This window comes from Cupressus sempervirens, chromosome 4 (genome assembly GCF_028749045.1).
Source record: "Cupressus sempervirens isolate cs-2001-9-10 chromosome 4, ASM2874904v1, whole genome shotgun sequence".
Classification (NCBI taxonomy): domain Eukaryota; kingdom Viridiplantae; phylum Streptophyta; class Pinopsida; order Cupressales; family Cupressaceae; genus Cupressus; species Cupressus sempervirens.
In genome coordinates this window covers 481,529,186-481,554,555 of record NC_143121.1, presented here as the reverse complement: position 1 = coordinate 481,554,555, position 25,370 = coordinate 481,529,186, and positions in this window count along the sequence as shown.

The following is a 25,370-nucleotide window of genomic DNA, read 5'->3' as shown; positions in this document are numbered from 1 at the left end:
TAATATCACCTGATGATCAAAAACTCCCCTTTTCTTATAAGCTCACTTTTGAAAATACCAACAATACAGCCGAATATGAAGCCCTACTTCTAGGCATTGAAGAAGCCAAAAGAAGGAACATCAATATTTTAAAAGCAAGAGGAGATGCTGAATTAATAGTGAAATGTTAGGATAAACCACGGACAGAAATAAAAACTACATGCAAATATAACCAATAACAAAAATAATAGAACACACAGAAATGAACACAAGGCACCAAGATTTAACGTGGTTCACCCAATCCCTGGGCTACATCCACCAAACAGCAAGTCCGATCTTATTACAATCCAGTGATTACAACCTGATTACAATCTGTAATCCCTTACAGCTCAATACCGCCGCAAGAACCAATTTCATATCACCACACATAAAAATACCCAACCCTAAGCCCTTTTTATACAAGTATTAAACCGCTTTAGGGTTATAACATGTCAGCCATATGTCGGCTACTTCCAAAAAAAAAAATTTTCGGGCTGATGCCCCGAACCCCACTATTTATGAAGTATGTACAGTACTTTCCTAATCAGTCACCACAATCTAACATGAAATAGGTTAAAGGTATGTTTTAGTTAAAAACCAGAGACTAAAGCATTACAGGAACTAAGTATGGGATGAAATAGAAGGTTTTGATGCATTAGCAATTGAAGGAATTCCTCGAGAGCTGAATGACAAAGCAGACTCATTAGCAGTATCAGCTTCTTTGTTAATTCCTCATCCTGATTTCATAAATAAGAAGTATTTAGTTGAAATCATTCACAGACCGAGTGTCCCTGATAATAATAATTCTTGGCAAGTATTTAAAGATGATGCTCATATTAATGCTTTCTTGTAAAATGTAGAGAAATTCTCCATGAACTACTTTGAAGGCTCAAATGTGGAATGTAGGGAATTTTGTCCTGACTTGCCTGATGAGAATGATATAGTGCAATTAAAAGGAAATGTGATGCCTAAAGGCCTGGTTGAGCTTGAGAAATTTTTTGATAGGTGAGATACTTTCTTAGCTCAAGCTGTAAAACCTAAAGAGAAACCGAATGCTGATTATGAAAAAGTGAATCTGGGAGATAAACATAATCCCAAAATTATCAATTTGGGAACTTGTTGTGATGAAGGAGAGAAAGTTAGATTCATTAAGCTCCTGTCAGAATATGTTGATGTGTTTGCTTGGTCTTATGATGATTTAGAGACTTTCAGAAATGGTAAACTCAAACACCACATTACTCTGAAACCAGGAACTTCCCCTTTTAGACAAAAATTGAGGACATATAATCCAAAAGTTTTTGATGCAATTTTTAGGGAAATAGACAAGATGTTAAAAGCTCACATTATTTTTTTGATTCATCATTCCACGTGGGTGGCGAACATAGTGCCAGTGAGGAAAAAGAATGGAGAGATAAGGATTTGTGTTGATTTTAGAAACCTTAATCAAGCAAGTTTGAAAGATAATTTTGCTTTGCCGATAATGGATCAAGTCCTTCAAATAGTTGCTGGTTCAGAAATGATGTCTTTTCTAGATGGTTTCTCAGGTTATAACCAAATAGAAGTTGCTGAAGATGATCAACACAAAACAACATTTACAACACCATGGGGAACCTTTGCCTACAAAAGAATACCTTTTGGCTTAATAAATTCTAGTGCCACCTTCCAGCAAGCTATGAATTCAACCTTCAGTAACTTATTGGACAGATGTATCATAGTGTACCTTGATGACTTGACAATGTTTTCAAGAAGATGGAAGAAACACTTGAAATATTTGAGAAAGGTACTTCAAAAGTGTAGAGATCACGGAATATCATTGAATCCCAAGAAATCAATTTTTGCTGTGACAGAGGGAAAGCTACTTGGACACATGGTCTCAAAGGAAGGTATCAAAATTGACCTAGAAAGAGTGAAAGCTATCCAACAACTATGTCTTCCTGTCAATCGAAATGGTGTTAAATCCTTCTTTGGACAAATCAATTTCTTAAGAAAATTTGTACCTGATTTTGCAGAAACTGTTTAACCTATGGCCAAATTACTCAGTGAGAAACAAAGTTTTAAATGGGATGAGCTAGCGTCAAAAGCATTCAAGGAGGTAAAAGAAGCTATTGCTAAAGCCCCCACCCTTTTCCACCCTGATTTTAGAAAAGATTTTATAATGTAGTGTTATGCATCTGAGCATACCATGTTAGGCATGTTGATCCAAAAGAATGACAAAGGGGAAGAAATGCCTATCTCTTTTATGAGTGTACCTCTGATCTTGAAACATGAGCTTAATTACTACTATATGAAAAGCAAGCTTTCGCTGTTGTAAAAGCAGTAAAATATTTTAGATACTATATTCTACATTCTCATTCTATAGTGTATGTGCCATCCACCGCGGTCAAGAGCATTCTCACACAGCAAGATGTAGTAGTCAACAATAGGGCCACATGGGTAGCAAAGGTCCAAAAATTTGATTTGGATATCTGACCAACAAAATTAGTTTGAGGACAGGGCTTGTGTAAACTTATTATAGAAGGTGAAAAAGAGGAGTCAAATCCCACGTTCTTGTTTGTAAGTCTCCAAGATGAATGGTATTCAGATATTGCTTATTTCTTGACATACGAAAGATGTCCTAATCACCTGAAAGGAAAGGACTGGTGGACTCTCCAACTCAGAGCAGCTAAATTTTTTATAATTGATGATATCTTATATAAAAGAGGTTTAGATGGCATGTTTTTGAGATGTATTGATACTGACCAACAAGGTAAGTTATTGGAGACCTTCCATGATGGAGCCTGCGGGGGTCATTTTTCATCAACAGTAATGGCATTCAAGATCCTAAGAAGTAGGTACTATTGGCTAGGTATGTTTAAAGCTGCCTACCATTGGGTTAGGAATTGTGAAAAATGTCAACTGTTTACTAGGAAACCACAATTGGTTGCTCTACCCCTAAAACCAGTGATCATAGAAGAACCATTTCAACAGTGGGGATTGGATTTTATAGGGCCTATTAATTCGAGTTCAAGTGCTGGACATACACATATTCTGACTGCTACTAATTATTTTACCAAATGGGTAGAGGCAATTCTGGTTAAAGCGACAACTTCGCAGGTGGTGTGCAAATTTTTGACAGAAAATATTCTGACTCGTTTTGGTACTCCCAATAAAATAGTGACAGATAATGTACAAAATTTTTCATCCACAGAAATTCAATTATATTGTTATGATCATGCTATCCATTTGTCTCATTCTTCGAATTACTTACCTCAAGGTAATGGACAGGCTGAGTCCATGAACAAAAACTTGGTTAACATTATGAAAAAATTGGTGGATGAAAAGGGGAAAGATTGGCACAAGAAGTTATATGAAGTAGTTTGGGCTGACATGACTTCTCCTAAAAGAGCCATAGGTATGACACCTTTTGAATTGGTTTACGGAGTTGAGGCACAATTGTCCTTGCCTTTAGAACTAGCCACATTGAATTTATAGAAAGCAATTGAAGATGAAATATTCCAGTCCTCCATTGAGAAGAGAATACTATATCTCCAAAAAATAGAAGAGGAAAGAAGAGAGCTAGTGGATCACATCACAAATCATCAAGCAAGAGTTAAAAGGATTTTTGATCAAAAAGTGAGACCATGAAAATTCATGAAAGGAGACCAGGTGCTATTATGGGACAAAAGAATGGAACTTAAAGGAGCTCATTCTAAGTTTGAAAGTCTGTGGAAAGGTCCATTTGTAATATCTGAAGAACTAGGTTCAAATGCTTTCAAGCTATAGTATCCTAATGGAGAAGAACTCCCCCTATCCTACAATGGGTAGGACCTCAAGTTGTACCATCTTTAAGTCCATTTTTACGTCTCATTGTAAATACCATTTTTTTCTATTTTTCATTTTGTGTTGTCGTCTTTTGAGTCGATCTGCAAAGCCTAAGATCCTAGGTTCATACATGATCCTTTCAGTCTCATTCCCCAACAGGAGCCAATTGTTAGTGCTTATAACTTTCCTCACAGTCTATTATGTTTATAGTCCAGAGTTTTTCTTGTTTTGAAGTTGAACTTGAAGTTTTAGTTTACCTCAACTTCAAGTTTAGGCCTACCTTAGTCTTTGTGCGTCTAGTCTGATCTCTTTCCTCGAGTTGGTCTTAGTTTAAGTTGAAGTCGAAGTTGAAACCTAGTCACCAATTCTTCAACTTCAACTTCAGAGTCAATGTTGCACACTAACAAAAGTTGTCTGTAGGTTTTAAATCTTCAAACCAAATCATGGTGGGTCCCAGTGCAACATTTCCCAGACATGCGAAGTTATAATTGAAAGGATTTAAGGAAGTACATATTTGGCTATGGAAAGATTTGGTTGAGGGGTAAAATTGTCATGTCATGATCACCTAACGCAGTAGCATACATGCGGATTTGATATAGTATTTAAAACAAAGCACACATGACATCTTTTCAAAACCATGCCGCATGAGTGGGTAATTAGTGCACTTACTTGCCAAATCTATTCCTGCAATCTTCTGCACAAATCTTTCCTTAAATGCATTCATTTTAGCCCTTTTCTACTCATTCCATTTTCTTCGAAGAAATTCCCAGTATTGTCGGGTAAGAAGGGCGAGTAGCAGGCTTTGTCTCTGTTAAATGATAAGTACATCTTCATCCCCCTTTGCATTTCAAATTGTGTTTGCTTTTTTTTGAGGCATTTCAAGCCATATATTGTAAAGCCTCTCTTTATTAGCAATCATGACGCTTTTCCGCCCAAAATTGCCTAAGCTAGAGAAGCCTTCTTTGCTTAATTCTCTGCCTAAAATTTGTGACACATTCATGGTAAATAAAAGTTTATTTGAGTTAATTGAACAAGCCAAGAATACCCAGTCAAGCCCCATTTATCAGAGGTTAGTTGATAGTGGATTATTAGAAGCCGCCGCTTTTCTCGTTGTTATCACATATCCAGAACTTATCCTTGAATGTGCAAACCATTATGACCCTATTTCTGGATGTATCAAAAAAGCCTCAGAGGAAGTGATTGTTAGAATCAATAGAACCGGTGTCCATTCAGCCTTTAGAATTCCCCACAAGGAACCTTATGAGCCATGGATGTTTGAAGAAGTTGAGCACCTGTATGCCAAAAACAAAAATAGCTATGATAACAAGATAGCTTAGTCATGGCTTTTGAAACTAGCAGAGGGAGGTTCTAGACTACCTAAGCAGTTGACTATTGAACATTTTATAAAAGAAATTGCAAACATGGTTCTTTTGTTGAATAGGATCAAAGGAAATGAGTATGCATTCCACTGGGAATCTTGGATGTACTTTTCATATGGAAGATTGTTGAAGGGGTTAAATTCATTGATTGGTCTGATCTCATAATAGAAAACCTGCATAAGGGTTTAATGGCTATTAACAACTGTGGCCCATTTTTCTTGTCTTGTTATCTAATTTACATCCTAGCTACATCGAAATAATGGGACTATCTTCCACATGCACCTTGGGTTAATGACATACCCATTTACCAATATTATGGTGATCTTCAAGAAGCCACAATATGCAAAGAGTTCAAGAGGGTCAATGATGTCTTTCTAGGGAAATTGGTATTTGAACTCTGAGGCTGGGAGAATGATAGGATGACAGAAGAAGCTATACAATTTGTGCAAATCTATGGTTGCTATTATATTCAATTTCTCAGATTTACATATATTAGAGTGGGTGGTTTTTTTGATAAGCCTTTAAAGCTGCCACGTTATTGTTCAGATTCTATAGTGTTATCTGAGATGTGTAGGAAATTTGTTTTAGTGATTGAGTCCTTTCAGATTTCCAAAAGATCATCTTCGGCATTCTTCCCAATTGAGATTGGACACTATAGATGTCCTAGTCTGAAAGAAGCCATATTGTCAGCAAAATCATTAACCTGCTTATGCTTGGAACCTTTCATTTCCCAGTTAGATTTTGACTACACTAGATTTATCATAAACCATGTTAAGAATGTGGTATCCCTGGTTCACTCTCCACAATTAGAGGATTTTTGGGCAAACTGCCTTAATGAACTTGAGGTAAGGAAAAGACTGTGGTCTCGCTTAACCATTAAACAAATTACTATGTTTAATGTGGAGTTGGATACTTATGGGGTAAAAGATGATGATTTTGAAGAAGTACTAGATCAGTTTAACATCAATCAGATTGAATGCATACCCATTCCCGAAATTGATTGGGAAAAGAAGGAAGAAAATGATGTTTATTCCCGTACCAAGGATGTAATAGCTAGAACTGCCAAGTGGATAAAGTTAAAGGCCATGGCTACTCTAGATCTTTCTGGGAAATTTTCAAAAAGAAAAGATAAAATGACTGTTAGGAAGCAAACTAATGAAGGTGTTCCTGATTCTATTGTAGGTCTAGCTGAAGTTGAAGTTGAAGCAATTCTTGAAACACGTCAAGTTCAAGTTCAAGAAGAAACTCCAAAAGGCAGGAGAGTAACCTGCTCAAGCACAAAGAAGGCATCAGCCATCAAAAGCAAGAACACCATAACCGTAGACTTGGAGACAGTAGAAGACTTACTTATGGCAGATAATGTACCTGAATCCCAGAATTTGCAAATGGCTACCGAGAACCAGGAAAGTAATCTCTCCTTAGTTAACTGTTCCCCTGCTACTATAAAAGATCAAGCTATGCCTAAATGGCTGGAGACATCAATGGAGAAGAAAAGGAGCATAGTCCCAATATCTATGCCTATTGATGATCTGGTCAGTAAGTGCCTTAGTAAGGCATCTAAAGTGAAAAAAGCAAGGACCGAAGCAAGAAACAATTTTGACAAAAGTTCAGGTCGATGGGTAGCAGAGATAGCTACACCACCAGATGGAAGCTCTCGTGATTCCATAGTGCCTCAAGACTTCCAAATAAAAAAGGTTGATTTGGGAAAAGGGAACCACAAAGTAGATATGGAATTCTTTGAAGTTTCTAATAAAAAGATCGTGTATAGAGTATGGAAGGATGGGCAAGATAAGCAAGAAATGAAGGAAACGATTAAAAATATGGCACAGTATATTAATGTTGTCTTACACCCTGAAGCAAAGCCAATCCATGAGATTTCAGCCATTATAGATGTATCCTCTGTGACCAATCAACAATCATTGGAGAATCTGCATAAGTGCAAAGTAGTAGCTAAAGTAGCAGGTGAATGGGTTCAGGATGTACTACATGATACCGTGAAGCATATAAGTCACTTAGATCATGCTTCAAAGGAAATATAAAACATTACCAAAAAGGTGGAATCAAGTAATGAAGGATATGAAAAAGAAAAGAAAAATTGGGCAAAAGTGGTGATGTAGTTGGAAGATGTGCAAGAACTTGGCCTACAAAAATTCTAGGCCGAATGTCCTATAGCTAGTTTAGATGAAAAGGCCTTGTACATCATCAAGGATTGCATTGATTGGAGAAATGAGGCACTCACACAAGGAGTAACTAAAATTAAAGAAACGTTGCAAGAGCTTAGGGTCATACACCAGATCATTCAAAATGATCTTAAATGGTTTGCCAAACAGTTCATGGGAAAAGAAGATGACTTCGTTGCCCAATCAGATGAAATAATCAAAGAGGTTTAGAAGAAGTTTTAGGAGTGGCAAGACAAAAAGGCACTAGCTAAGAAGGACTTTTCCAACATGGCGCATACAGAGGCTATGTTAATCATTAATCTGAAACATTTGGAAATGCATGAGGAAAAGGTGGTCAAATTGAAGAAGATGAAACAAATATGGAAGCAAAGGTTCACCTACATCGGATTGCCACATCAATTTGTTATCTCGGCCTTTTCAACTACCTATGAAATGTGGAAGATGATGAAAGGAGTGGCAACAGGGGATAGCGCTATCTGATCAAGACAGGCGGTTACACTTAATTGCTTAGTTTATTTTTCTCTTTTAGTTTCATGTTTCTTGCATTTCAGTTATCAGTTACTTTGGCAAAAAAAAATTAACTCCTGGCAAGGTAATTTTGGCAATGGTCCAGCCCCATGCCTATATATATGTAATAATTAGTATGTAGAAAGGGTTAGAATTCTCTAGCAGATCGATAGACAAAACTATTTTTGTTTATGATTTTCAAGTTAGAAGTAAGATTTCAGAATTTTTGCAGATACGATGAAACTCTATAGTTTGATTTATGGTTAAAAGCTTTGTAAGTGGATACTATTATCTGCCTATTTAAATCAGTGTTTTTGAAGATATTGTTTAAGCTTTTAGTTGTATTTGTTACTTATTTTGAAATTGCCAATTCGTACTTGGATGCTGTGAGAAATTAGTTTTATCAATTTGCCTAATTGTAGTTTTAATTTTCAAATATGTGGATCATTTTGATAATTAAAATTGAGTGGTTCTTTTCAATTAAAGTTTATTTTGTATTGATGAGATAAAATAAGTTGATTCAACATTTTTAGTGGATTGTTTTCCTGAAAGGTCTTTCTGTTGAGTTATAGATCAAAATCTCATTGCAGTAAAGGTAGCTGCACCTATTTTTAGTGAAGAAATATCAAGCAGAGAATTCCTCAATCACTTCTATAGGAATTCATTTGTTAGTTTACATGAGTTTTCTCTATTTTTACATATGAATATATGTGGGAAAAATTGTTTACTAACATAGTGGACATCCCTAAAACATATAGAATTCTCTTAAGAAAAAAATGGACAAAATACCTAAGGGACATGGTTCTCTACTAACTTCACATAGTTGGGGTTTCAATAGATGAGATTAAACAACTAGCTTAAGATTGATTTGAAGCCCAAATTGAAGACAATGGTTACTGAATGTAATGCTCTAAATGAAGTTTTCTTCCACCAATCTGACTTGGATCATATCGAATTGTAGCTTTTGACATTCAATATGTGGAGGTGTCTAATGATAGCCCAATAGCTAGATTGCAAGATTTCTCGCATGGTGATGTTATTTTTGGGTAGTTCATGGACAACATGATAACAAATTTGCACTATCTTGGAGAAGATGTTGACTTGAATATTTTTCTATTGCTTGGATTTGCAACCTTCAATATGAGAGTCATTAAAAATTTGAGTCTTCATGTTACCAAGACATTGCATCATAAAGATTGACAAGGATGACACCATAAAGCAATATGAGTCAAATCATTGAGGTTATTGATGCTCCTACTAGAAATTTGTACATATAGATGATGGAGCAGGTATTTTGATCCCAAAGTAAGGAAGTAACAAAAAATGTTGATGGCATTGACAATGAGGAAGTAATGGAAAATCAATCAACACTCATTGCTTAAAATGATAGAAAATTTTGTCTCAACAATAGAAAAAAGAAATTAGAGGAACTGCTTTTAGAAGTGGGCCCAACACTTCATACAATGACACCCCTTTTGATGGAGGAGCACTACCACTAAGTTCCAATGGATTAGTGGCCATTCACATGCAACAATGCTTTGTGAAAGGTGAGGGTTGGGTTTGAATGGAAGTTAAACCCAAACCTATGAGCAACATTTAGAACATATAATAGGATCATATTGAGGTTGTTTCCAATAATGAAACTAATGATGCACTTGCACAAAAGGGCACTTCCACCCAAACCAAAATGGAGTGGAGGCCCAAGTCAAAGTCCTTCAAGGACAAGGTGCAAGCCAAAGTAAAATTTAAAGTGAAAAAGAGACCACCTAAGGATGATGAAGTGTGGACTTTGTGATTCAAAGGTTCCAAGTGCAAACAAGGAGTTGGATCTAGAATCAAACTAATCATTCCTAGAGGTAAATCTTATTATGTCATGTATCAGTTTCAATTCATATGTATTAACAATTTTTCATAATATGAGGCTCCTATGTGAGGTCTCCTCATGACCTTAGAAAGAAAAATGAAGGTGCTTGTAGTTGAAAGTGAATCACACCTAGTAATTTGACATATAAGAGGAACATATTCTTGTAATGATAGGAGGTTACTAGCATACATAGAGAGAGTTTGGAGGTTAATTGATGATTTTCAAGCTTTCAATATTAAGTCAATCCCTAGAAGGAAGAACTTAGTTGCTAATACATTAGCTATTTTGACAAGTGCAATACAACTCATGGAAAGAACTAAACTAAATAGGTGCTCTGTTGAACTAGTTACAACCCCCTCTATCCCAGACAACATAATAAACTTCCAAGTATTTCAAGAAAATCAACACATTCTAGAATATATCATGTGCAGTGATATATTTTAAGTATAGATGATAGAAAATAAGCGAGAAGTTGAAGAAGAGAAAGATTAAGTTGGTGATGAGGATGGGATTGTAAGTCTAAAGACAAACACCATTCCTAAGGGGATGGTTGAATTAGAATGAATATTCAATAAAGACATATTTGCATGAGAGAAAAGGTCCCTAGTGGATGAGGGAAACAATGGTTGCAATTCATATGATATGTATATGGAAGAAGGCAACAAAAATGGAGAAAATCTGAAAAGTCTGCAATAATATTGAAAGAAAAGAGATGTTATAACTACTGATCGATTACATGGTCATAGCATGGAGCTATGAGGATCTTAAGACTTCTGATCCAAACATAATTAAACATAATATACCTCTCAAGCCAGATGCAAAACCATTATGTTAGAGAAAACAACTGATTAATATAGTTATTGAGCCACTAATAATGAAAGAGGTGTAGGAATTACTAGATGTGAAGATCATCTTCCCAATCTAACATTCTTCATGGGTCACAAAACTAGTTCTAATGCATAAGAAAAGTGTAGAAATAAGACTTTGTGTTGATTTTATAAACATGAATTGGCTTCATAGAAGGACAATTACCCACTACCCTCACTTGATGAGGTTCTTCAAATAGTAATGGGTCTAAGATGATGTCATTTTTGGATGGTTACTCTGGCTAAAACTAGGTGACGGTTTAGGAAGAGATGTTAAAAACCACATTTACAACATGGGGTACATTCATGTATAGGTACATGCCTTATAGACTGATTAATGTTGGGGATACATTTTAGTAAGCTATGGATGAAGATTCAAAGAGTTGGTGAACAAGTGCAAAGTGATTTATATGGATGACCTTACAATTTTATCTAAGAAAACATTTGATCACATTATTGATTTGAAACAAGTACTTAATAGGTGTAAAAAATATGAAATTTCTCTTAGACCCAAGAAGTGTTCATTCAGAGTTACCAAAGGGGAATTCCTTAGGTGCATAATATCTAAAATTACTATATCCATTGATCTAGAAAGGGTTGAGGCTATCCTAAAATTGTTGCCACTTAACAATGGGAAGGAGCTGCAGTCTTCTTTTGGGAAGATCAATTTTTTTCACAAATTCATTAATGACTTTGTGAAAATAGTACGCCCTTTAAATGATATGCTCAAGAAGGTTGCTAGAATCGAGTGGACACCTGAAGTAAAGAAGGCATTTGAGGATATCAAAACAACAATTTCTACTACAATAGTGATAGTATTGAAGGTGTATTCTTTTACTTTGGAGCATTCATGTGTAGGTATACTCACATAGAAGGATGAAAAGGATGAGAGGCCTATTGCTTTTATGAATTTTCCTTTGAAGAATAATGAATTGAACTACCAAAATTTTGATAAATAGTCCTTTTCTTTGGTGAAGGCTATCAAGAACTTTAGACATTTAATTTTATGAAGAAAAGTATATACAATTGTGCCTGACCCTATGGTTAAGTCAGTGTTGATGTAAAATGAGCTGGGTAAAAGATGAAGCAAATGGATGGCAATACTACAAGAATTCAATTGAGAAATTCAGCCTATCACTCATATAGAGACAAGGTTTAACCAAGAGGATGACCAATATTGAGCATGCACAAGAATTGATTTCATACATCTATACCAATGATGGAGTTATTTTAGATGTGTGGCACAAGGACATAGTTTATTATCTATTGTGGAATAGATGTCCTAATAGAATGAATAGCTCTTAGTGTAGAGCATTGAATGTGGATCATGCATGCTAAAATATGGACATCTACACAAACAAAACTATGAATTTATCTATCTAAAATTTTTAAAATACAATGAGGCAAAGGACATGCTAGAACAATTTCATGAAAAATATGGTACTAGGCATGGCTTGATTGATGCTATGACACATCAAATTTTTAGATCATGATACTATTGGCAGACTCTTTTTAAAGATACATAGGAACATGTCTTCTCTTGATAAATGTGTCATATGAGTGCAAACAAAGAAACAAATCTAATAATGCTACTACAGTCGGTATATAAGGTACATCCCTTCGCAAAGTGGGGGCTTGATTTTATTGAGCCTATGAATCCTCCATCTTTGATAGGACAAAAATACATTCTTATGACCACAACCTACTACATGTAGTGGGATAAGTCTAAAACATTCTGCAATTGCACAATCCAAGTTAACATTGGCTTCTTGGAAGAATGCATTATAATGAATTTTTCAATGTCCTTTTTTATGGTATGTGATAATAACAAAACCTATTTTGCATCTTTAAATCTCACACAATGGGAATTAGAAAAACAAGTAATTATAAAGTTCTCTTCTAATTATTATCTACAAATAAATGGAGTTATAAAGTCTTCTAACAAAAACTTGATCAGGTCATAAAATGTGTACTTGATCAAAATGTAAATGATTAGCACACACAATTGGAATATACATTGTGGACTAATAAGGTTTGGGTTAAGAATTCCTTAGGTATGTACCCCTACTTGTTGGTCTATGGTCAAGAACATGTGTTCCCTATGAATATGAAAATTGTGGTGTTGAAATTTTATGAAGAAAAGTATACGCAACTATGCCTGAACCTTGTGGTTAAGTCACTATTGATGCAAAATGAGTTGGGTGAAAGATGAGGAAAATGGATGGCAATACTACAAGAATTCAATTTAGAAATTCAGCCCATGAAACTCATCCAAGGACAAGATTTAACTAGGAGGATCACCAATATTGAGCATGTACAATGATTGATTTCATACATCTATATCAATCAAGGAGTTGTTTTAAATGTGTGGTACAAGGACATAGTTTATTGTCTAATGCAGAATAGATGTCCTAAAAGAGTGAATAGCTCTTAGTGTAGAGCATTGAAAATGAAACGTGGATCATACAAGCTAAAAGATGGACGTCTACACAAACAAAACTATGAATTTATCTATCTGAAACATTTAAACTACAATGAGGCAAAGAACGTGCTAGAACAATTTCATGAAAAATATGGTACCAGACATGGCTTGATTGAAGCTATGACACATCAAATTTTTAGATCATGATACTATTATAAAACTCTTTTTAAAGATACATATAGGAACATGTCTTCTCTTTCTATATGTGTCATATGAGTGAAAACAAAGAACCAAATCTGATAATGCTACTATAGTCAGTATATAAGGTACATCCCTTTGCAAAGTGGTGCTTGATTTTATTGAGCCTATGAATCCTCCATCTTTGATAGGACATAAATACACTCTTATGACCACAACCTATTTCATGTGGTGGGCTAAGCCTAAAACATTCTACAATTGCACAATCCAAGTTGACATTGGCTTCTTGGAAGAACACATTATAATAAGGTTGCTAATGTCCTTTTTTATGGTATGTTTAACAAAACCTCTTTTTATATTTAATTATCACACAATGGGCATTAGAAAATAAGGTAATTATAAAGTTCTCTTCTAATTATTATTTGCAAAGAAATAGAGTTGTAAAGTCTTCTAACAAAAAATTGATCAAGTCGTAAAATGCTTACTTGATGAAAATGTAAACAATTAGCACACACAATTGGAATATACATTGTAGACTAATAAGGTTTAGGTTAAGGATGCCTTAGGTATGTCCCCCTACTTGTTGGTCTATGGTCAAGAACATGTGTTCCTTATGAATTTGAAAATTTCAGTATTGAAATTTATGAAAGGGTATGTTGAAAATGAAGATAGGGTCTAGGTCAAGTTGATGAATCTTTTGAAACTTGATGAGAGAATAATTTATGATTTGGCTTCCAAATCATATCAATAACTTGGTTCTAAAAATTAAACTCATGAATTGGACATCCAAAATGAGTAGCTATCTTTCTAATATAAAAAAGTTTGTTTGACTTGTCAACTCGAGGACATATACTTGAAATAGGTCTACAAAGTATATACACTATAATATTTTCTAAGTTATTATATCATTGAAAAATATTAACTCTAACAATGCTAAAAATAAATCTAAGTGCACAGTATTGGGTGCAGGAAATTGCAAGAAACTATACAGTAATGACTGCAGGAATTGTATTACCAACTAATTAACATCTGCAACTTTTTATATATCTATATATGAAATACTTGATTAAAATTTCAAATATATGAGGTTATTCTCTCTAAAAACCATCTAACAAGTGTCTCATAATACCTTTAAACAAGGAAGAAACTTGTTCTAAAACAATGACTAAGAAGAAGAGTTAAGTATTACAACTTGTCTTCTTAATTAGCTAATTGGGAAAAGAGTTTGTTTGGAATCTTTTATGGAAAAGCTGATTTCTTGGATTTTTTTGTCTTCATTAATACAATAAAAATCTTATCCAACCTCTTTTGAAGTTGTAACTTGAATTTCACTAAATAGAAGAAGGTTGACTAAGTGTGCTAAATTTTTTGTTCCACCTATTCAGTAGTCCACTTCAAATGCATGGTGTTCTTTTATTATTGTGAATTAGATCAAACCCTTTTATCAATTTATTATCCTCCTTCTAATCTTTCCAGATAATTTTGAAAATCTAGATTTCATTTTAGAGGGTTATGTTGACTTCAAACATGCCACCTTTTACTTAGTCAAATTCTGATCACAGTTGCTCATTTACTATTATGAACTAACTCAAACACTCAAAAGGGTTTATGTTACTTGTTCTAAAATTTCCAAATTTTTAAGGCATTGTTAATTTCATTAATAATTTAGTGATATATGTCTATTTTACTAAAACTACCTTTTTGGCTTTTTTTCGCATTTCTAGCAAATGTTGAATGTTGACAAGTGTCAACTTGCTTCTCCTCATTCCCATCTACATGAATGAATCAAATATATCACAAAAAACTTTTTAATCATCTCAAGATAATTATTATTCAATAAAACCATTTATCATAATAAATCATCATAATTTAACATTAACTCGTGATACATACAAATGATAATTAATAAATTAGTAATCATAATTAATGCTTCATAAATAAGGTTAGTGTATGGAAATAACATGGGAATTTATTAAACTTATGGGGAAAAGTGTTATAATAAGTCAATATGAATATGAAAATTTATAGGCTTATTATTCCCCCTAGCTAAGATCCTGCTTGTCTTCAAGCAACATATATGAATTAGATAGTCATGAAAGCTACCATCATTCCATCCTTTCTTCCTCTCTTATCATTCCATTTTTATCATTTTTGTTTTTGCATATTTTTCACCAAGAACATAGTAGGTAATATAAATATACATACATGGCCATTCTCCTATGTTATATGTCAATAACACAAGGCATGCATATGTTCCCCCAACTAGAAGGTTATTTGTCCTCAAATGACAATGTATGTATGAGGGTAGAAACAAATCACTTATGAAACATGAAGTACAATAATAGCGATTGAAAAAAAAAATTATGCATAGATAATCAATTATTGTAAATGATAAATATTACAAATAAACATAACTCATAAATTTAGTATCATTTGTGTTGTTGTGAGAAGCTTCAAACTTTGCAAAGAGATAAAATTATAGGTCCCTTTATTATTGTATCATTAGGTACCTCGAAGAGTGTTGCATATTTAATACTAGTAGATAAAGATGTCCTCACACTTGGTGCAAGTTATTTTTTGAATCACATGATACTTGATGCAAAATGACTATTTAGTCACACATTAGTGGTTGTAGGATGGTCTGTTAAATTCAGATAGTAGTGGTTGTAGGATTAACTATTGAAACAAGAAAATAGTTGTTGTAGGACTAACTATTACAATAAGAAACCTATAGATAATACCAACTAGACACCATCATTAAATAGACATTCTAGACATCATAAAGACTCAACTACTCAATGCAACTTTTAGAAATATATGCAAATACTTTCTTCTAGAATTAGAAACTTGACTTACTCAGGCCACTAAAAAAATGATTTTGGAATATGACCAACCAACCAGCTATAAGCTCCTCCAAAATAGTCATTGAGACAAGAAGAACTAGGAAACAAACTAAACTGCACAACTACTAACTCTAAGACATTGTGTAACAATAATTATACCATTAACTAATTCTTTGAAGTATCTTCCACTTCTCAAAATATTCCAATGTGTCACATGCTTATGAGCAATTAGATATAGTTTCATCACCAACAAAAACTTAATAAAAAAAAATACTTTTGGAAATATATTAACAAACATTTCTCCTTTTGTTGTAGTTGTACATTTATCTTTATCTTCACTTATACCTTCTTGCATAACTTGTGAATATTTCTTTTCCTCCATATGAATAAGATGTCTAATAGCACACCCTCATGAAAGGGTAGATTTTGAAGCCTCCTTGTTGACTTTGTGTAAATGGGTTGCTTCTTTATCCTCTACATGACTTCTAAAGACCAATTTATATGATTGATTTCATGTACCATCTTCAGGATGCTCATTGTTTTTCTCTACAAAAGATGCTTGTTTAACATCCAAGGTAAAGAAAAACTCCTCTAAATCATTCCAAAATTGGTCTTCTTCAATATCTTCTTTTTTTTTCAGCATGAGAGGACTAATTTCCACTTTATTGCAAATCTTTTCCTGAAGTAAGAGTTCTAATTTGACATCACTTTCATCTTAAGCAACAACCTTGTTTATGGTGATTTCTTCATTTTGCAAAACAAGGTTGTGTTCATTTTCCTCTTCATAAATCAACACTTTGTCATCAATATGTGAACATAATTCCTCTATGGTGCTAGATAACACGTCTTCATTGATTTCCAAACTTGTTGCAAATAATATTGGCTCTTCATTCTTGTTCTCCATGGATTCAAAATCCATATTGTGTTGCTACAAATTTTATGATCCGAAGTGCTTTGAATAGAAACTAAGAATCCAGAAAAATGACAAACAACTGCTAAAATTTTAGAGACTCTCATAGCTTGACCTGTCTCTGACAACAATGCCAAAATGTTGGCTTCCAAATTAATCAATAACTTGGTTTTGAAAACACAACTCATGGATTGGACATCCAAAATGAGTAGCTCTATTTCTAATAAAGAAGGTTCATTTAAATTGTCAACCTAAGGACATATACTTTAAATAGGTCTACAAAGTATATACACTATGAGATTCTCTAATCTATTATATCATTGAAAATATAAAATCTAACAATGCTAAAAATAAATCTTAAGTGCACAATAATGGCTATGAGAAAATTTCAAGAAAATACATAGTAATGGCTACAAGAACTATACTACCAACTAATTAACATCGACAACTTTCTATATATCTATATATGAAATACTTGATTACAATTTTAAATATATAAGCTTATTGACTCTCTAACAGCCATCTAATAAGTGTCCCACCATTCCTTTAAACAAAGAAGTGACTTATTCTAAAATAATGATAAGTAGGACATGATTTCCATAGCTAGTCAAATTGTGATGTGAATATCAGGATTTAACTATGTGATTTTGAGTCAAACTCGATGACCCATGTTTCATGAGTAGTGATTCAACATGAATCCATCTCTCATGAGAATAAATGGAACACTTAGCACTCATTGGATCTAGGTGATACTCACAGGGGTGAAGCACCGGGACTTCCCGGGAGGTCACCCATCCCAGTACTACTCCAGCCTGAGCACGCTTAACTACGAAGTTTCCTCCACAGTTAAACCCAAAGCTTGCAACCCCATTTGCAAAACCTTCACCAAGTGTTGTGCCTTGTGAACCATTCATTAGAAATCCCCTTAAGCTCATCAATTGATAATTATGACATGATTTCCACAGCTAGTCAAATTGTGATGTGAATATCAGGATTTAACTGTGTGATTTTGAGTCAAACTCGATGACCCATGTTTCATGAGTAGTGATTCAACATGAATCCATCTCTCATGAGAATAAATGGAACACTTAGCACTCATTAGATCTAGGTGATGCTCACAGGGGTGAAGCACCGGGACTTCCCGGGAGGTCACCCATCCCAGTACTACTCCAGCCTAAGCGCGCTTAACTACGGAGTTTCCTCCACAGTTAAACCCAAAGCTTGCAACCCCATTTGCAAAACCTTCACCAAGTGTTGTGCCTTATGAACCATTCATTAGAAAGCCCCTTAAGCTCATCAATTGATAAGTAGGACATGATTTCCACAGCTAGTCAAATTGTGATGTGAATATCAGGATTTAACTATGGAGGAAACTCCGTAGTTAAGCGCGCTCAGGCTGGAGTAGTACTGGGATGGGTGACCTCCCGGGAAGTCTTAGTGCTTCACCCCTGTGAGCATCACCTAGATCCAATGAGTGCTAAGTGTTCCATTTATTCTCATGAGAGATGGATTCATGTTGAATCACTACTCATGGAACATGGGTCATCGAGTTTGACTCAAAATCACACAGTTAAATCCTGATATTCACATCTAAAATAATGACTAAGAAGAAAAGTCCTATTACAACTTGTCTTCTTGGCTAGCTAGAAAAAGAGTTTATTTGGACTCTTTTATGACAAAGACAATTTCTTGGATTTTTTTTTATCTTCATAAATAAAATCCAAATCTTATCCAACATCTTTTGAAGTTGTAACTTGAATTGCAATAAATAGAAGGTTGACTAAGTGTGTTGATTTTTTGTTCCACCTTTTCAACAGTCCACTTCAAATGCATGGTATTCTTTTATTATTGTGAATTAGATCAAAATATTTTACAATATTATTCTTCTCATTTTTATCTTTCCATATCATTTTTAAAATCTATATTGCATTGAGAAATATGGAAAATATGATCATTTTACTGAAAGTGGGTTTTTGTTGCCTTCAAATGTGCTTCCTTTTACTTAGCCAAATTCTGATCACTATTGTTCATTTATTGTTTTGAACTAACTCAAATGCTCAAAAGGGTTTATGTCCCTTGTTTTTGGCTTTCAAAATATTTAAGCCATTCTTAATTTCATTAATAATTTATTGAGATATGCCTATTTTTATAGAAACTACCTTTTTGACTTTTTTCACATTCCCAACAAATGTTGAATGTTGACACATGTCAACTTGCTTATCCTCCTTACCAACTGCATGAATGACACATATCTCACAAATAAATTTTTAATCATCTCAAGCTAACTATTATTCAATACTAACCTTATATCATAATAAATCATCACAATTTAGCATTAACTAGCTATACATACAAATGCTAATCATTAATCATAGTTAATGCTTCACAAATAAAGTTAATGTATGAAAATAACTTTGGATTATATTTAAATAATGGGTTAAAGCATTATAATAAGTGAATATAGATATGATAATTTTAAAGGCTCATAAGGATTCATTAGAACATATGGCTAAACATCAGGTTATTGTCAAGCATTGGTTTGACAAAAGAGCCATATTCAAATATTTTATGATCTTTGGCTTAGTCCTCATGCATGATAAGGAAAAATAAATGCTAGGTATTCATACCAAGTTTCAACACTTATGGATTTTCCCTTATCAAATTGCAAATATCCTAGTGGAAAACACTTTCAGTTTGTGCTCTTTAGAGGGAGAGTTAGTCCCCTTGCCTATCAATGATCAATTCCTTAAATATTATTTTTAAGCTTGAGAGTCTACATACATACATACATACATACATACTACATACATATATAATATTTAAGTCTTTGATTTTGCATCTTTTTGAGGTTTGTTTGGAGTCTTCAAGTCAAGGAATCTCTAAGTCTTATCATTTTTTTATCAACATGTGGTTTGTCCCAAATGGTTCTAATTTTGGGGAGAGGTATTTCTTAGTCAAAGTAATCAAGGGGCTTTTATTGTGCAAGAAACTTCATACAAGTATTATGGAATAAAGCATTGTTCTTTGGTTATTAAGCCAAGGTCCTAAGTTGATCATTCTCACCACTTTACACATTTAAGTATGATACACAAGTTGTGGTTGATCTAGTTGTGTAGTGGTTGAGGTTTTTCCAAGATATTTAGCATGAGGGCTGGTGGTTTCTAGAGCCCATCAATGTTACTTTTTGGCATGCGATTTTTTCCAAACTTAAGAAAAAGGAATACAAACAAGGAGAGTCAAAGTGTAAAAGAAAATCAAGGAAGTTCAAAACAATCTAGTAGCACTGTCTAAGCACTACCCAAGCATGTAAAAATAGAGAAAAAATAGAAAGGAATCAAAATGATCAAAGAAAAGAAAGAAAAATCACATAAGGAAACATCGTCTAATCATTTCCCTAATAATGAAAAGGGTTCAAAGGGAAATTAAATTATAAGTGTATAATCTCTCCAAAATTATAACTCTAATAAAAACAAAAGCTAAAAAATGACTCATTAAAGAGCCCTCTGAAAGGATTCTCGTATCTAGTCAAGAGTGATATAAACTGGTTTTTTGGGGACTGCAAAGCTTATTCTAGATGGTAAAGATTGGTCCTATTTTTGGTTCTCTTAGGATTTCCTACGCTTGTAATTTGAAAGAAATTAAGACATGTGCATACACTAATCATGAAAACTAAAGATTTGGATTGTTGGCTAAGATACTTCATTACCTCTTATGCAATTTGTATTTGGTTTATTACTTGACTGGGTCTTAAGGTTCTTGCCAATAAAGAAATGTCTTTGACATTTTTTTTTTCGGGCTTATTATTTATGGTTCCACAACACATGCCCCATTTTTTATCTCACAAATGGTGACCCACATCTTTTCTTCTTGTGTTCAATCTCTTGTGTTCTATACTTGTCAGATTATAGTCTCTTTAGAAGATCCTTGATGGTCATTAATCTTTGGATCATGTTTGACACATTTTTGTGTCATTATCTTTTATTTTCTTCCTATTTGTTTGAAGTATTTTTTGTACTTGTGGAGTTACACACTTACACACTTTTGTAGGTGTAGAGGTCCTTTGTTTTTGTTTTGTTTTGTTCAAATCCCTCTACACATGTGAATATCTATGAATCTATGAAGGTGGACATGTCTGTAGAGTCTAGTACTACACTATGAAGTTGATAAATTGGTCTATGGGTTGTCTTACATAGTTGTGCACCTTGTGTAGGTGCAAAACTCCAACACATACATATGATGCATGATCTATAGGGATGACATCTATAGTGCCTCTCCCATTTGATTTTTGTAAGTCATCTTGATGGACATGACCTTGATGTTCTTTCTTTTTGAGTAATCATATTAGGACCCATGAGTGGTCTACACCCTTGGGGTGATTAGATTTATGTTACTGTTTCAACAAGTTAATTATGCTTTATGCATGAGTTATGTGATCATGATGTATTTGATGGTTCCATTGAGGTTTGTGCTAGTGGTTATCTAGATTTATATGGTATCATGATACTTTTCCATGAGTGCCCTTGAGACATGAATAATGTTTGCATTGTGTATTATTTTGTTTTCCAGTAGTTGACTTGGCTCCTACAACAATGCCAACTCATGTGCCCGATCATGTCGGTCAGTGATATTTTGGCCATATCTATATGATGGTTCTTAATGATGTTATTTAGTGCATATTACATTTGAGGTTACTGATATTTCTTCGAGATGATGGTTTGAAATATTGTTCCTTATATGTTGTTGGACATTTAGTTATTATGTCCATTATTAAATAATTAGAATAATTGAAAAATGAGTTATCCATACTAGATTTGCAATATTGATTTTAACTATATTTTGAATGTGCTCATTTGGATTCATGGAATATAGTGCTATGAATATTTTTCTTGTTCCTTTCAATAGATTTATGTTATGATGAATATTGATTATTTAAATAAAATTAATTAGATGCTTTATTGCACAATTACATGTACTTGTTTCTTCAATTATTATATATTGTGTAGCTATACTTGATGTTGCTTGTTTTTAGTACATGACTTAAATATCTTTGGCAATGACATATGGAGTTAGTGATTTAAATGGGTGCCATATCTTTACATTCATTATTATTAACCCTTTGGCAATTGGCAAATATGGATTTGTAATGTATTACATGATTAGACCTATGAGTATGTCTTTGCATTTAGGGTTCTATAGTTTTCACATAGAATAATAAATTAAATGACAATTTAATTGATTTAGGGGATTTTAATTTTTTTTTTTGTTTTATTGTAAGATAATTTGTCTTAGTTGAATTCCAAATAGTTGGAATTGATGAATTTAATTTGAAAAAGGGGCCAACTAGTTTATTAAGTGATTTAATATTCTTGGTTTCTACCAAAAGACTTTCTGGTTTAATTATTTTTTACTTTTTTTTAGTTCTTATTTTCAATTACTAAATGTTATGCAGTGGAGAATTAGTCTTCCCTACATTTTTATGCAATTACATCACCTAGTTGGATGGGGATGGACATTTCTTTATCATAGGTTTTTAGAAATGAAAATTTTGGAATTTTTATGCTGTCGAATTTTTCATGTATGCCTAAAAGTTGAATTTTATTTGATCTTTCTTAGTTTGGGTATATTTTTAAAATGGATTTTCAATTTCATTGAATTCCAAGATGTTTCATTTTTTAGTGTTTTTTAAATTACCTCATTTTTTGTGCTATCCAATTTTCCCTATTACCTTGTTTGTCTTGGTTAGAGTTTTGATTAGGTAGCACTTTCTATAACAAGTAGGATCATGTAGTCAGAATGATTATAGGACATTCCAGAGTACTGTATTTCTTGATCCAAAGTCATGTTTACAAATTGGTTTTGGTGGATTTGTGATTCTTACTAGATTTTCCAGATTGTGAATTTGAACTTGGTTTGTGATTTTATTGGACCCTTGGTTGTTTGATCATATTTTAGTAATGGGTTTTCAATTTCATTGGAACATGAGGATTTAAATTTTAGGTAATTTCCTCTTGCCTCATTTTGCATGCCATCTATTTTATATTGGGATTTTGATGGTGTTTATTTTTTATTATGGAAAATGATTATACTCCATGTTTCCTTTCATTTATTAGTTTTACTTTATGAACATTGGGATTTATGTCAAATCCATATTCTTGAATTTAGGCTAGTTGAGTGAGTTATGGTGTACTTGGTGATTTGTTTCCCCAAACACCTAGATATAGGGCAGTTGAGAGATTGTCCATTTGAGGGTTGGGATTAAAACTTGCATTTTCTATGGGAAATCAACACATGATGATCATAGGTATGTAGGGTAGATGTGTGGAGTGACTTCTCTCATGTAACCTAGCCTACAAGTGGCCAACAAGGTAATATGAAGATGTTCTAACAAGTGATAACTAAATTAGCTAATAGATAATAAAAATTAATGAAAGACAAGATAATGGAACACCTAGCCTCTTGAGGGAGTTGATCAAAGGAATGGTATCTAGCCTCATAAGGAAGTTGATTGAAGGCACATTCTAAGTTTGACCTTCAATAGGAGGAGTCAAAACAAAAGGCTAGAAGTACTTGTGCTACTTGAGGAAAGTAATGAAACTTCACTAGAGTCCCTACATGTTTATTCCATAGAGTGTTTGATTAGTGATGTGTTGTACTACATTTTCCTCATGATCATGGTATTTTCTTCATACCCTGCTTGACATGAGTGTCAACCTTCACTGATCATACTTTGTGTTTATGGTCAAGACACTATCTCCATTAGCACGGTGGGTATGGACCTACAGTTACCACATGGTTGGGAGGTATAGCTACATATACAATTGTTATTAGAATAGGGAATATTGAGGGGGGTGAATCAGTGTTCAACAAAATTTTTCCCAACTATGGATATTATTAACAATCTTTAAACATGCATATACTATCAAAATGAAAATTAAACATAACCATAACACAGTGCAACTCATAACACCAGTATTTGTTAACTAGGGAAACTTTGACCAAGGGAAACCACAAAATAGTCTACTAATTAAAAGTATCTTGTGAATGGTATTAACCATGTCAAAAGTCTATTACATCCATATAGTGTATATGTCCTTGTTAGAGGACTATGCCTTTTTAGAAGCCTCAACCCTATTAGGAGTTGGTATTACAATACAAAAATATGTTAGAAGAGCCTACTGCTCAAACAATGATATCTTTACAATGCTATCAAAAGAGATAGATACAAGAAACTTTTGTTGGAAATAATATGATAGGCTAAGTTACTAAGAGGAGAGGGGTGAATCAATAACTAAGAAAAAATTAATCTTTATTTACCAATTAATCCTTTATGTGAATTATGATCTATTTCCATGCATAAGAAACTAAAAGTATTAAAACATTCAAAACACTTTGACACATAATATGGTGACCCAGAAACCTTCCAAATAGAAAGTAAAATTGGGGTGGGGATGATACCCACAAGCTTTAGTACTGCAGTATAAATTTGGCCTATTAAGGCTTACAATGATAATTTTTGATGATCTTCCTTGTTAGGAGCAATAAGGACTGCTAGGTCCACCTTGCAAAAAGATTTACAAACATACAATGAAGTATGCACTTGGTAAAGAGATTTACAAAATACTATTAAGTCTACCTTGTGAAAGGATTTAACTAATCCACCTGCTAGGATGAAATGGTGGCTAATCTCTGATCTGTAACTTGGATTGCTGAATGAGATTCCTTTGAGTGTAATGATCACCTTCTTGTGATAGATAAATCTTTGTTGCTCCTTATACTATTGTAGCCTTTGTACTTCACACTTCTACTCTTTTCTATTTGTGACATACTATCATACTTATTTTTGAATGTGATACAATATATTACATATATATCAATCCAAATTATAATTCAACAAACATGGCTCCAATACAAGTTTACACAAAATACACAAAGTCGACCCAACTATAGGAACTCAGGTTCTGAAGACTAACTCAATGAGGTTCTGATACTTGACATCCACTGTCAATTCTTGGCATTGTAATGCACTCAGTAAACATAGAAGCTCAGTCCATATTGATCACTTCCAAGTAGTCTAAACTCGATCTACACTAGTGACTCAGTGAATACTGTGAAACTCAGCATATAAACTGAATCACTTGATTCACACTACATAGCTTGGTCAATGCTATCTCTATGAGCTTGGTATAAATTGAATCACTTGGTTAACACTAAGTGGCTCAGTCAACACTAGATTTACATCATTGAAACTGTGAACTTGGTAAACACTACACAACTCGATTTGTACTAAGAAACTAGGTGAACACTAAGAAGCTCGATTTACATTGTTGATCACCATCATGGTAGAAATTGCTCAACACAAACTGAATATTGTTCCTTGAAATT